Genomic DNA, 15,318 nt, shown 5'->3' with positions numbered 1-15,318 from the left:
GAAGGAAGCGGCTTCTAGCGTTATTTCACATCAGACGCGTGTGCATCGCGTCATCTAGAAGTGTTGGAGATGTGTCTAACGCCCGTTTAACTTTGGCAAGTATGAACCAGGCCGCAGCGCGATCCCTCATGGACCCGTCACCTCGCGGCTCCGGACATCTTTGCTCTGTCTGCTATGCTGACATCGAACGCCTGACATCGAAGAAAGCGTGTGCATCACGTCATCCAGAAGTGTTGGCGATGTGTCTAGCGCCCGCCGAACATTGACAAATGTGATCCGGGCTGCCGCCCGACCCATCTTTGACCCGTCACCTCGCCGCTTCGGACTCCTTTGTTCATTCTCAACGCAATGCCTCACGAAGAAGAGACTCCATTCGAATCGCGTTTTGCGGGAGGTGAATGCCGTTTTGAAGTTGCATCGAAATGGGAATGGTGTTCAATCGGCCATTAATGCGCTCGATATGTACCTACGGCTGGACCGTACAGGTTTGACGAGCTTTTCTGATTGCATGCTGCAGCTATTTTGTGGATTCGCATTGCAATTTATTCATTCGTTCTTAATCAGGTTACGAACTGATGTAACATTAAATTATTCAGCCAGATTTCTGTCAGCCAGAGGAATTTGCCTGTGTACCCTGATAATAAAATGTGTTGCCATGTTTCATTGCTTTGTTCGAACTTGCACTGGTTCTGATACAACTAGTACACTCTGGTAGACCTATCAGACTAATACAGTCTGATAGACCTACCAGACTAATACACACTGATAGACCTAATAGACTAATACAGACTGATAGGACTAATAGGCTGATACAAACTGATAGACCTAATAGACTAATACAGACTGATAGGCCTATTAGTGGCAATAAGCATATACGTGTATTAGAATTTGTATCAGAATTTTTGCTAGGGGAGAGACTAATGTGTGTTGCACGGAGCATTCTGACGAGACTTCCCACGTTGGCACGCAAATCTCTCTCGCCCGTGGCAGTTCTTCGTTTATTTTTCAATGTGGCGCTAATAACACCACTTGGCATCCTCTACAATTTTTCTGGCTACATGGTTTCCTGTGCGATCTATATATGCGCGCAGTTAGAGCGTCAAAAAACGCTCTTTTCAAGGCCTTTCTTTGTGAGCGTGTGATTGGTGAAGACGTTGGAACACGCCGCAATGAGCTTGGTGCACCCCCTTACTGTATCCAGTAAAATTGCTTACCAAGTGTACCTGTTTAAGAATGTGTGCTGTATATTCATACGTAACAGTGGAGCTAATCGATGTTCCATAACTGATGGAAATCAGAGTGGGAACGACTTAACCATCAACATAGCAGGAGGCACTGCTTGTGTAGTCTTCTCTTTACTTCATCAGGCATTCACTTTTTATTTACTGCTGCGTGAACGTTGTTTGATTATTCATGTTCATTTCTTCCTTTTGCAGCATCACCTGACTTCATTCGCGGTGCTGCTGGACTGCCTGCAGTCATCACTTGTTCTGCTTCTCTAGTGGGGACTGATGTGTGCATGCCCGTTGTTGCAACCTAATGGGTTTCGCCCATGCCTGGACGTACCTGTCCACCACTGCGTTCTCGCTGTGTGTACATTCAAAGCAAGCGTTTAAAGTATTAAGCAAGTTGCCAGCCACAAAGTCAACAGTGTGCGCATGGAAATTAAATTGTATATTTAAAACCGACGTTAAAAGAAAGCCAAAGCGATCTACGAATCCTTGGAAGTCTGACGCCTTAACAAGTCTTTCAATTTGCACCGAAACAGTGAAGAGCTATCCCATGCACTGAATTGTGCTCGTCCATCTGTTTTCTATCTCGGTAAATAGTAGCATCTAAAGTAGCCACTGTTTTTTAATTGCCACACAACATTGATGTTTGAAATGATGAATATGCTGAATCAGATAATTGTATGTTTCTTACATTATGAGTGAGGTAGATGGTAGAAAGAGGAACCATTCAATATATCAAATAACTTGAGGTACCCAAACTCATCTATGATGCATTCTTGTTTTCATTATTGTTTTCTTGAATTCATTATTTAATTACATGTTATCAACAAATATATGAGAAAGCAAGAAAGGAAGTGATCACTTTGTTGTGTACAAAACTAATTCAGTAAGCAGTAATTTTGGTCTGTGTCCTGCAGTGTAAACTGGAATAGTATCCCTGACATGCAACATTCTGCGGACTTGCTGCTGTCACCTGCCTTCAATGTCACCACAGTGCCAGTGAAGATGCCTGAACAATCGAAACCGCATGATGGCAAGCAGTTGAAACTTTGACCCATTCTTTCTACTGTGAGGAACACCCTTCTCGAGCCATGAGGCCTGGCTGTGTTTTCTGGTGCAATTCTCTTCGACGCTGAGAGCCACAGTCTCGCTGGGTAAAGCTACCGAGACAAGGTAGTCTCGCCCTGTTTGAAAGTGTCACGTCGATCACATTTTTCACCAAGAGCTTTCCATTCGTTCCAGAGAACAGATGTAGCAACTGCACCAAACACTGATCCTGTTGTGTGGAGCACATTGCTGTGGGAGAGGTTCGAAGCACCATATGAAGAGGCGCAGTGCTGGTCCCATGTAACGCACTACTTGGGAGCTGCAAAGCTACAAGTGAGCCTGTTTTACGCCATTGCCTAACGATCCTCAACTTCTTTTTTTATGCTGCAGGGGAAATTATGTAAACGCAGGTTTGTGAGTGATAATACCGCTAGCGCCATATTTAAGGCATGCCTTGACAGTACGTGCAATTTTGTGATTCTAGTACAACACCTGTACCCATTAATAACAGGCCTGCATTTGGCACATGGATTTCAGCACCGTAAACGCAGCAACTAGCATTGGAAGAGCAAAAGTGGCAGTGGGAAGGCCCCCATTTGGTGTCTGTAGCAGAAAAACGGCTCCTGAATTGGCTGGCAGTGCAAGGAGAACAAAAGTGCAGTAATTTAGTTGGAAAGGACCCCGGGAAACACTGCGACCATGTGGGAATCGAACGTAGTGGCTCTAGAATGCAAGTCAAGCACCTCATCTTTGATGTCACTGAAGGCGGACCCAGGGAATGTGTCGTGATGTTTGACTTAATCCAAGCGACTTGACATGTGCGAGTTTGACATTTCTTGGCAATTCATTGGGCTCCACATGTGTCCCCCCATTAAACCGACACACCGCCACAACATTATCCACTCAGGTGAATTGGCCAGAACGATGGCAGCTGCAGTCGGAAGCTCATGGCCGTTTCACTGTTTCACACAACACGCATGGAATGCAGAGCTGAGAAAGCCAGATGGAGTTGAAGGCAAATAAAAATGCAAACCTCAACTTTGGCGTCAACAGCCTCCACAGTATTCGCGGTTTGATCTCATGGGTAAAATTTTTCATTAAATCGTTGTAATGTAGGATTGTCATTGTACACATATATGATGTGTACAGCTAGACTACATGGTAGCTATTGTGCAGGTACAATCAAAAGTAGACGGAAATTGTCTCGGCTCAGAATCTTAGTGCACCATAAGTGCCAGTTTCATAGGTTGTATGGAAACAGTGGTGCTCTTAGAAATTACAGCCTGGCCAACTCGTCAAACATATTTTACACTTCTACTATTCTGTGTTACCTGATGCCATGTGAAGACAGCCATTTATGCTAGAGAGCATTATTTTGTGCTCTCAACCTAAATAGGTCAACTGATGCAATTGGAAACTGAATGCAACCTTTAGCGTCGGTGTAATAAACAAAACCTGAATAAATTAGAATTGCTTGGGTTTGGGCGAGTTGGTTTTCCATATCGACTTGAAATTTCAGCTTGAACAAAAAACGATAAGACTTAGGAAGGAAACACGGAATAACTTAATTAAGTCGAAAGACGTCACAAAAGTAAACTGCACTAGGCTTAGAAACGTCAAAATTAGAATTTTTAGGTTTCACATGGCAAAACTAAACTAGGGCTAGCCACGAGGCGTACTGTCGTAGAGGGCTATGGGTGGATTCAGGCAACTTATAGATGTGCGCTTAAATCTTGGTGCACAGGCTTTTCTTTTACCTTTTCTGCATCAGAAAAGTGGCCAGTGACGGCGGAGTCAGGCCCATATCCTCAGGCCAGCTGGACTCCAAGCCACCAAGGCAGGTACCACGTAAACCAATGCTTTAGTCCCTTTTTCTATATTTATGTATTGCCAGTCTTCAACACGCATGTACAACATGAAAACAACATAAAAATAACCACATACTGCATGAGGTACGACACATACCGACATAAACCTGGCCGCCCCTCCAGCCTGGCTTTGTCATCGTCGCTTTAGTGTAGTTAACGACTCTACAATATCCGACCAACCTGGGATTGGCTGCTGGACCCTCTGCCCCTCAACGAACTGCGTGACACTCTCCCGAAGAAACTGCCGGGCCAGTTGGGCATCCACAGTCATGAAGCCTCACCATGCGCGGCCGCCATATGCTGTGAAGGCCCAGGGGCGTTATTAAATCGTAGAGGACCCCTTCGTTATTCTCTTTGTGTAGATACCGTACACCATGTGGGCTAAGTGGGAAGTCTTTGTGTAGAGTTTGCTGCATAACATCCCAAGGTGAATTTCCATCCAACAGTGTATGAAAACATGCTGTATGTTCTCTGTTGCGTGCAAAATGCGCTATCTCTACCCCACAGAGTATCTAACCCAGTTTGCGTAGTAAGTGTGACCGAATGAAGTTTGAAGAACAAGGACCTCATCCCCAAGTTCTACAGGCATACGCTGAACTATTTTCAGCACATCCTGCCCTGGGCCTCCACTGTAGAGTTCTCAGTATTGCGATACCGGGAACAGACTGTCGCAGACATCTTCATAAAATATTCTACGTGACACTGTCCCCAAATAGTCCAACAAAAAGAGAGTTGGCAGAAACCTGACTAACATGACAACTTCTTTGTGCCTTGGAAATCGAAATAAAGCATCTAATTAAATTAAATCTTATTAAATCTAAAGCACGGGGGAAACTGCACAATGCAGCTACAAATCAGAATTGAGGCAAATCAATTTTGTTTCCTTTATGAATCTAGCGCTTGCCTAATGTTGCAATTTGTATCCACCATGGAAGCAGTTCACCCAAGAAATCCACTGTTGTATGTACAAGGCAAGGCCTCTCTGTGAAAGTTAGCTTACTTTGAATGCATTCTTCTGTTTTATTTTTGAAATAAAAGTGAAAAACAATGAAAGAAGAGCGAGCACAAACAGGCAGTGCTACTTGTTTGTACTCTTGTTTTTGTTCACTGTATTGTTTTTGTAGTTTGTTTCTTAAAAATGTATTAACTCATTGAATATTTTGTGTTAGTTTGTTTTATAAGTTTGCTTTTAAGACGTACTGCTTAGCGAACATCATAAAAACATCGTAAAATTTATTTGTAAATAAAAATAACAATGTCTAGCACTTGTAAATGTATGCATCTTGATGGACACACATTAGTATGTGAAACTGAAGCCAAGAAAACAGCAAAATAACCATGAATATTGGAGTATGTTTATTAACACAGCATCGTATCACTTGCTGAAAATGCAACAAGGCCCTACAATCCAGCCACCATTGAGTGCTAAGCATGCTCCCTGGCTAAACATTAAAAAAATATGTAACTGGCGCTCATCTGCCACAGGATAGCCCTGAACACAGTAGCATGAGCAGACTCATTCCATTCAAGGGAGGAGTGGTTGGGGGGCCATATCAGCTTTAAGTAGGGGAGATTCTTGTTTTCCTTGAGAAGTTTGAGAGCTGGGGGTGAGATGGGACATTTGAAAGCTGCGGCATGCATACTGAGAGCCTGTAAGAATGGTCATGAAGTCTGCGGTGGTTGCAAGGGCAATGTCTCGAGAAGGGTAAGGGACATTTTGACGCCGCTGTTTCCATCGGTTACTGCCAGTGATGTGCCAATCCATTAGGGTATTGGGCGACATCCTTGTGGTGAGCGTCAGGCTTGTTACAACATTTTGACTTCAGTAGGCAGACCCAGGCTTGTCCTCTTCCTTAGTCGTAGGTGGAGTGCATGTGCTTCGGGAAAGGCGAGACAAGTATTTTGTTACGAATGTCTGATGGAAGGCGGATGGGGGCTTTGCTGGTGGTCGGGGCAGAACGGCCAAGTTTAGTTGGGTAAGAGCGAGGCAGCTGAGTCAGTTAAGTTGCTGTGCTTCGATTAACTCAGTGAGGGTGTTTTGAGGGTTAGCCGGAGTATGTGGTCCGTAGGTGTAAAAACTGGCAGGTCAAGGGCGGTTTTATACGACCTCCCGATGAGGTCATCTAGGTTTGAGTGTTCTTTTGGCTTGAGGTTGACATAGGAGTGCCATAGGTGATTCGGTTGAGAAGGGGGGCTTGTAACAGTCAGCATTTAATGTGTGCAGGGCCGTGTCTTTGATTGCGAAGTCTCCGAATAAGATGCGTGATCTGGGTGACCGTAACATGTAGTTGGGGGAGAAGGGCAGCCCCGATCCGTCTGCATGCAAGGGGATGCCAAGTATGCGGAGCGTGGTCACTTGTGGGACGGGGATCGGGGCTAACGTGACATTCCGATCAGGGGTTGGGTATACGGGGGTCTGCCGCAGGTGCAGGCGTGGAGGTCGAGAAGTGCAGACTTTGGGGGTCGCAGGTGAAAGGTGAAGCAGTCGTTACTGGAGGTAGTGCACTCAACAACTTGCTGTAGTCAATCTTGCTGCTGGCCAGGTGAACTGGTATTAAACCAGAATGTGAGGTCGTCAGCATAGAAGGCATGTTGGAGACGGGGATGGAAGAGAGCATGGCAGGAAGTTGAACAAAAACGGCGAAATTACGCAGCCTTGTGGCATTCCTTTGGAGACAATGCTACTGCTGGAGACAATGGTCATGCTCTCTACGAGTCTTGCCAAGGACAAGGACATCGTTAATCACGTTCACTACGCCAGCCTGGCCTTCTAATATCCAGGACATATGTTTCTGGCAATACTCGGATGCCGATGTAATGCCAAATGGCAGCCGCAGAAAGTAACAGCGACCAAACGGGGTAATGAAGGTTGTGCACAGCTGTGACTGTGGAGACAGCATGACTGGATGAACACTTGACTTAGCATCCAGCTTAGAAAAAAACTTGGCATCTCCGAGCAAACCGAGGCATTGTTCCACCATCGGTAGCATGTGGCGGTCACGAAGAACGGCTTTAAGATGAAAAAGATCTACACAGGTCCTGTAATCTCAATCGCCTTTTGTCACAGCTACCAGTCTAGCCCAACACGCTGTCGCAGCATCAACGCAGAGAACCACTCCCTCTGATTTCATTTTGTCTAGTTTTTTTCTTGATGGGCTCATGAAGAGGTAAAGGAAGATTTCTGGGTGCACTTTGTGGGAAGGGCATCGCCCCGGGCTTCAAACGAATTGTGTAGGCTTAAGGCAAAGTTCTCAGTCCCTTGAAGAGGCCAGGTCTCAGAGCAAAGCTCTAGACGGTTCTTGCGAGCCCAAGACATGGTCAAGGAACTTGCATACCGCCAGGGCCTGAATTGCAGGAAAGCCTAGCAAGGGAGCTGTTTTGGATGTCATAACGTACAGTTTCTGCTCCACAGACTACCCCTTCCACGTTAGCGTGGCTTGGTTGCACCCAGGACAGGCAAAGTATGGTTACCAGGACCTTTGAGCTTGACTTCTGGAACCTGAAGTTCGGGCGGAATGCTAGAAAATGAGCTTGGTACGGCAGAAACTTCGGCGCCTGACTCCACCTTGAACGACAGTGGGGAGCCATTCACAAGTACTTCGATAAACTTGGCATTCGGGCAGTTCTCTGCACGGCATAAAGTTCAACGGAGCTTGCTGAAGACCCTATGCGCTTGGAGTTGCATCTTTTGTTTTCTTCATGCAGACAGTTTCAAAATGACCCTTTTTGCGGCAGAAACAGCAGGTGGCCTGCTGAGATGCACAGTTTGCATGCTCGTGCGACGAACATCCGCAGAAAAAACACCTTCTATGGTTGAGTCTGCCCGGTGAACCGGTCTTTTCCTTACGAACGCAGGCGGCGCGACGGCCAGCGCATGCAGACTACAGGTTTTGTAGCTCAGTTTAATCCAAGTGCAAACCAATTTAATCCGGGTGCCAACCAAATTATTCCAGCTGTCGGAAGGCTGTTCAGGGGTGTTTTGTGCGAAATTAGGCACAGTTTTGCGGATTTTGTTGCGCGTGGTGTGGTGAAAACGTGGTGTTTCTTGATCCATTATGTGCAAAATATCTTATGCACACAGCTTAATGAACATTTACTAACACGTGCAGACCAGGAGAGCGGTCTTGTTTGATCCGTTGGTGCCGTGTGCTGATCGTCAGAAGTGTCAACTGCTTGCGTATTGTTACGCCAGCAGACTTGCCAGCGTATCGTTATGCGAGCAGACGATACTTCTGACCCGAGCAGACGATATTTCTGACGCGAGCAGATGATTTTATAATTTGGAAATAATACTTAACACGACAGAAAAGCATTCATTGATTGAAAATCAGAATGCAAAGGAAGGGCATTTAAGTAACGCGGTTTTATCAAAGGAACTTCAAAAGGCATTGTGAAGCGAGGGGCAGACGATGCTTCTGACGTGAGCTATCGACGGCGCTCTCGCAGACGATCAGCTCACAGCAAGCAGCACCAGCGGATCAAACAAGACCGCTTTCCTGGTCTGTGCGTGTTAGTAATTGCTGTGTGCATAAGATATTTTGCACATATTGGATCAAGAAACACCACGTTTTCACCACACCACACGCAACAAAATCCGCAAAGCTGCGCCTAATTTTGAACAAAACACCCCTGAGCAAATTAAGCTTCTGACAGCCGGATAAATTTAATTTGGTTGGCACTTGGATTAAATTCGCTGGCACCTGGCTTAAATTGGCTGGCGCCTGGATTAAATTAGATGGAGAATGGATTAAAGTAAGCGGGAAAACCTGCAAGAGCCGCGTTCCTCGGGCTAGTTTTCCGAGTCTTCGTGGTGACGGACTTGCGCAAGTGCCTCTTGCTCGGCGACCTTCGCACTTGGGCACGGTTTATCTGTGAGATTACGGTTGAGCAAACCGACGACAAAGCGGCCGCGGACGAGCCTTTTCTCGACCTTCCGGCGATGATTAGTCACAGCCATAGAGTTTCATACAATAACTCTATGGTTACAGCGCTTCACCATAGAGAAAGGCTTCATCATTGACCGGAGAGCCGTGTGAAGGTATGGTCAGTTACGCCCGGCTGTTGGGCACGGCGGTGAAAGCGGGCCGTTTCGTACAGCTCTTTAGGCGGATAAACGCTTTTTTGACGGCGGCAACGATCGACGCGTGCTGGCGGACCCATACAGTAGAGTATGCTAGGCCCCGGAACCTAGGTCGTCGCTGTGTAGAGTGATCCTTACACCGGAGCAGCCACAGTCCAAGAGCCGGGGTTGTCGAAGTCGGACGGTGGCGGTGGGCGTAGCTGAGTGAGCTGCGGTGCGGCGGCGGCTAAGTTCTTTCAGGGACCTTAGCGGCGGCGGTTGTCAGGCGTACGGGGTTGAACTACGGACGAGCGTCCAACGGTCGAACCGTCGAACAGACACCATGTTGAGGGTGGCACTGGCCGACCGGGAACGACGGTCCATTGCATCAGGAGCAAAAATAAAAAATAAAACATGTGCACCGGACAGCGAAAGTAGCGCGACACAAAGCGGGCACTTGACAGCAGACAAGAAACTGGCCGCGACACGCTAAACCATTGGCTGCTAAACCAGCCTCAAATGGTCCACAAAATAAAGCTGAGCATTATCTTGCGGCCTGTTTCACAGAATAAAGCTGAACATTATCCTGGACTGGACTGGAAATGACTTTATTTTGCGGCACTGCAAAAATATAACGCAACTCGCAGCAAAAAAAAAAAAAAAAAAACAAGTGCGTGACGTCACATGTGCTGTTTAGACCAATTAGACTACGTAGACCACTCGGTAGTCTGTACTCACAATAAGCTTCCTTTTATTCAGTCATGATGCAGCACAACTCTGTTTTGCCACGACTGACTAAAATATACTTGCACCCTACTATGTGAACGTGTATTTCGCGGTTTTTTGTTTGAGTTATGTTTTTGAAACTTCAGTATTTTTGCCTAACATGCACGCACCACCGACCTCACGTGGATGTGCGTGGGCAGAGGGCACGCCTCCGGCGCCGTTTCTCTGTATACTTACCTAGTGCTGGGCTTTCCGGTGGTCATGATGGCCGGGGCTCCAAGTGGAGGCTAACCATTGCACTGCGGTTGGCTGAAGCTTGCCACTACCCCAAACTGGGGCAGATGGAGCATGCAATTTTTGGTAGTGGGGTTTGGCGTTCGCGCCGGCCCCATCCCTAATCAATTCCAAAATAAGCATATTTTTCCCACACTTTCCCTACGTTGTAGGACTGGTGCTCACGCTGGTTGTGACGCTGCCTCCGTTTAAGTTAATCAAATCAGAAGGCGGGGCCCGTCCATTGCACGGTTGGGACAACGCCGTATGCTATGCTGTGGGTAGCTAGCTTCAGAGTATGGCACAAATTTCTAGTGTTAACCTTCATACTGCCTGCACTTTAATAATTAGTGTCGTAATGCATTCCACGCTGGGCAACGGCGGCCTCTCAGGGTAACACCGCACACAAAGTAACAAGTACGAAGAAAAATGATACCCCACCCCTTGCAGGCGAGGAAATCACTCGCATTCGACAAACCCTCGAATTGGTTCTAAAGGAAAACAGGCAGCTCAAAGCTGAAATTGCTATGCTGAAGCGTAACCAGACAACTGCAGCTAACGTAACTTCCCTCACTCCCTCTCCACCAACTGCCAACATCGTGTGCGCCTCCGAAAACACCTCTCCTCCGATTAAAAGGAAAGCCGCGGATATTCCTCAGGGCACCGCCCAACAGCAAGACCTCTTGAATCTGGAAAATAATCTTGTAGGCCAAATCAACAAAATTGGCAGCATGGTTACGGCCTTAGCCGACACCTTCACTAAGCAGCAAGAAGCCTGGAGCGCCAAATTTGTCGCCATAGAAGACACCATCACACGTATGCAACAGACTACATCCAACGCCGGCCCACAAAGGACAACAAAAATGTACATGCGTCCCCTTAATGTTGTAGCGGAAGGACCCAAGAAATCTGAGTCTACTGGCGACCGTCATGGAGCAGAACCGCAATAAAACATATCGAATTTGGCAATGGAACTGCCGAGGTTTCAAAAACAAACGAGGAAATTTGCAACAATACATCAATATGCTCACACCTGACAATCCTGATGTTATAGCCCTTCAAGAAACCAATGGCCAGGCGAAGCTTACGGGCTTTAGCCCATTCAGTTCCTCCCCCTCGTTGGCACACAGGAAAAAACGTATGGGAGTTACAACCCTCATTCGAAGAAACATCCCAGTCATCCAGCATTCAACGGAGATCGAGGAACCAGAAAATGTGTTAACTGAAATTATTTCTGGGCGGAAACAAGGCGGAGGTAGTCTCTTTGTTTTAAATGTGTATAGTAGCCCTAGTAAGACGCACTCCTTCTCCAAGCTTCTCAGAAAAACTATGGACATAGCCAGACGTCAACCTGTGGTTGTCCTTGGTGACTTTAATTCCCCACACCCGGCGTGGGGATACCCCAGAGAGGTCAAGAAAGGAAGAATATTATGGGAAGATGCGCAGTCATTAAGATTGACCCTGCTCACTGACCCTACATACCCCACAAGGGTGGGTAACAGCGTCACAAGGGACACCACCCCGGACCTCACTTTCACAAAAAATATCAAGGAGGCCATCTGGAACAACACGCGTAGAAACCTCGGAAGTGATCATTACATAGTCGAAACAATTATCCAGACCGGACCAGCTAAATCAATGGGCAGACGACATATGATTACCAAGTGGGACACATTCCGGAAATTACGAGAAGCAAATGTAGAACCAGATGGGGCAGCGATCGAAGACTTGGATGAGTGGATTTCGGAGCTACAAAGCCATGTTGACCTGGCCACACACATTATACCCGAAGAGGCAGACTTATGGCAGGCTGACTCCAGACTTCTACACATGTGGGAGGCTAAAGCCAGCATCCAGGCGCGGCTCCACAAGCAGAAACTGAATCGCCCCCTTCGCAGGAGATTAGCAAGACTGAATCGGGAAATTGAAGCACACGCTAACTATCTCACGAATCAGCAATGGCATACTGTATGCGACCGCATGGATTGCCAAATGGGGAAAATCAGCACGTGGAATACGTTAAGAAGCCTCCTGGACCCCAACGGAGGTAAAACGGTACAGCGAAATAACCTGCTAGCTCTCCTACATACATATGGCGGTGATGAGCAGCAACTTTTGAAAACTATTAAGGACCTCTACATTAAAGAGGGAGACCCAGAGCCGTTGCCAGAATACACTGGTCCTGAAAACTCCGAACTCGACAGGCCTCTAACGGAGGCTGAAATTCGAGCTGCACTAACGAATCTCCGGACCAAATCGGCGCCTGGCCCGGATGGAGTCACGAATAAACTGCTGACTAACTTGGACGATCCTTCCATAGCCGCCCTCACACGGTACATGAACCAGTGCTGGGAACGAGGGCAAATCCCGCCCGCCTGGAAAACAGCTAAGATCTCCATGATACCGAAACCGGGCAAGGAACTCAAGTTGGAGAACTTACGGCCTATTTCTCTTACGTCTTGCCTGGGCAAGCTTCTGGAGCATGTGGTGCTGAATAGGTTGTACAAGCACATGGAGACAAACCACTTGTTTCCTCACACGATGGTGGGTTTCAGGCCCAAGCTTTCCACGCAAGACGTCATGCTGCAACTAAAACACCAGATCTTGGACATTCAAGGTTCGGACCTTGACACTAGAGTTATACTTGGACTGGACCTCACCAAGGCATTTGACAACGTCAGACACGATGCCATTCTATACAATCTGGCCGAGCTTGGAGTCGGGCGCCGTGCCTATGCATACATCAAGGACTTTCTGTCTCATCGCACGGCACGTCTCACCCTGGGAGGACTTGAATCGGAGCTCATTCAAATGGGGAGTCAGGGCACACCACAGGGATCCGTACTGTCGCCCTTCATCTTCAACGTCGCCATGATCAAGCTGCCTCCACTCCTAGAGGCTATTCCGGGAATCCAACATAGCCTCTACGCAGATGATATTACAATCTGGGCGACTGGAGGCAGTGATGGGGACCTGGAGGAAAGGCTGCAGCAAGCTGCCGATGCAGTCCACGCCTACATCACCCCGAGAGGTCTTGCTTGCTCACCTCAAAAATCGGAGATCCTTTTCTACCAACCTCCCAAACAGGGAAGAAGAAAGAAAGACGTCCCGAACATTCAAGTGTATATACAGGGCAGCCTGATTCCACGCGTCGAGTGCATTCGCGTACTCGGCCTTCGTGTTCAAGCAAATGGAGCCAACACAGCTACTGTATCGACGTTGAAATCTAGTGCGGAGCAAATCAGCCGACTTATAGCCCGCATAGCTAACAAACACGACGGCCTCAAGGAGGCAAATTTACTGCGCCTGGTTCATGCTTTTATTATAAGTCGCATCATATACGTGGCTCCTTTTCTGAACTTCAAAAGAGCAGAAATAGAGAAGCTCCAGTGCATCATCCGGAAAGCCTACAAGCAAGCTGTAGGAATACCCGTCATGGCATCCACGGAGCGCTTCCAAGCAATGGGGGTGCACAATACCCTGGAAGAGCTAGTAGAAGCACAAAGGATGGCACAGCTGCACAGGCTCTCGTGCAGCGAGACTGGCCGCGCAATTCTAAGGTCCCTGCGCATCCCCTTCGCTTCTCAACACGGTATCAAATGCTCTCTGGATGACAGCACTCGATCATACATCCATTGTTCTCCCATACCACGAAATATGCACCCGGATCATCATCAAGACAGAAGAACCGCCAGAGCTACTGCACTTCACCGGCAGCTGTGCGGGAACCCACATGTCCTCTATGTGGATGCTGCGGATTATCACGACCGACCGGCTGCGGCCGTAGCCGTAGTAGACCAGCAAGGAAACTCAGTGACCTCGGGCACAATCATGACGACGCACCCTGAGGTGGCAGAAGAAGCGGCTATTGCGCTCGCAATAGCTAGCACGGAAGCCAAAATTATTGTGTCTGATTCCAAGACAGCAATAAGAAACTTCCTGGCGGGACGAATATCCCGGCCAGCGGCCAAAATTCTTTCTACGTTTATTGGCGACAGATGCAGGCATGTTCGCCTTGTATGGACACCAGCGCACTCGTCCCTGCCGGGGAATGAACTGGCTCACGAGGCAGCCCGAGATTTCGGCAACCAGGCTGACCTCGACGGAGACATCGGGCCTACGTTCACGGGGAGCAGAGACAGGCTGGCCACGTACAGGGAGATTACGCACCACTACAGGTTGAGTCGCCTCAAGTACCCTGCACCACACTCTTCCCTCAACAGATGGCAGTCGGTTGCGTGGAGACGAATACAGTCGAACACCTTCCCCAACCCTGTTCTCTACAACCGATATTACCCAGACACGTATTCCGACAGATGCAAGTGGTGTGCAGACAAAGCCACCCTACAACACATCATATGGGCATGCCCACAGAAACCTCGTTCCCCTAATAGAGCATTAAACATCAGGACTCAGGAGCAATGGGAGGCCGCCTTGCTCAGCTCTCACCCCGACGTACAACAACTACTCGTCCAGCTGGCGGAAGATGCCGCTAGGGCCCACGGGCTCATGGCCGCCATCTAACGGGGAAGGCTAGGTGACTTCCTCCCTGTCACCCCCTTCCTTCTACCAGTTTGGGCTCAAATAAAGTTCCTTCTCTCTCTCTCTCATAAAGCGTCTGTACGTATCTGCTACGGGTATTACCACTTTTGCGACTATGCTAGCTAGGCCTGTTTCGCTGTGATGTGTTACCAAGTCAACCGGTGCCTGCAGCTTGGCACCGAGTACCTTTTCCGATGGGTGCCCAACTATAAAGCGGTGGGCACCGCTTGGTAGCGTTCTCATGACCTTTGGAATATAATGTCCTACATTCAGGCCTAACGTTCAGTAACCTTCAAGTTGAACCTCACACGTGCCAAGCATGGTTGATGACATTAGGCCTAACCTGCTACTGTCCCATGCCCGTGTGGCCCCTTCCCTCAGCTAAACATAAACCTTAGCACAGGCAAGTTATAAACTGAACAATACGGGAGGGTTCACGATTGAGGCTTCACGAAACACGCTTCGCTAATTACCTGCAAAACTGGCAGACGTAGCGATGTAGTTCTTTGGATTAATATTAAGGTTCCGATTTATAAGAACTCAGCTGTGAAGTGACTGAAACCTTGAGTTG

The 15,318-nt window shown here is 47.8% G+C and overlaps 1 non-coding gene across 1 annotated transcript; it reads left to right on the top strand.

Annotated features, from left to right (window-relative positions):
- Positions 1 to 10,161: 10,161 nt before the first annotated feature.
- On the top strand, positions 10,162 to 10,324 carry LOC144180780 (U1 spliceosomal RNA). The gene has a single exon (XR_013324561.1). It is a non-coding gene; the product is annotated as a U1 spliceosomal RNA (small nuclear RNA).
- The last annotated feature ends 4,994 nt before the right edge of the window (positions 10,325 to 15,318 follow it).

The sequence above is a fragment of the Haemaphysalis longicornis genome, unplaced genomic scaffold (assembly GCF_048455015.1).
Source record: "Haemaphysalis longicornis isolate Haplotype H1 unplaced genomic scaffold, Haemaphysalis longicornis Haplotype H1 scaffold_4, whole genome shotgun sequence".
Lineage (NCBI taxonomy): Eukaryota > Metazoa > Arthropoda > Arachnida > Ixodida > Ixodidae > Haemaphysalis > Haemaphysalis longicornis.
Note: the sequence above shows the minus strand (reverse complement) of the source record. Positions and strands in the feature narration are given on the sequence as shown.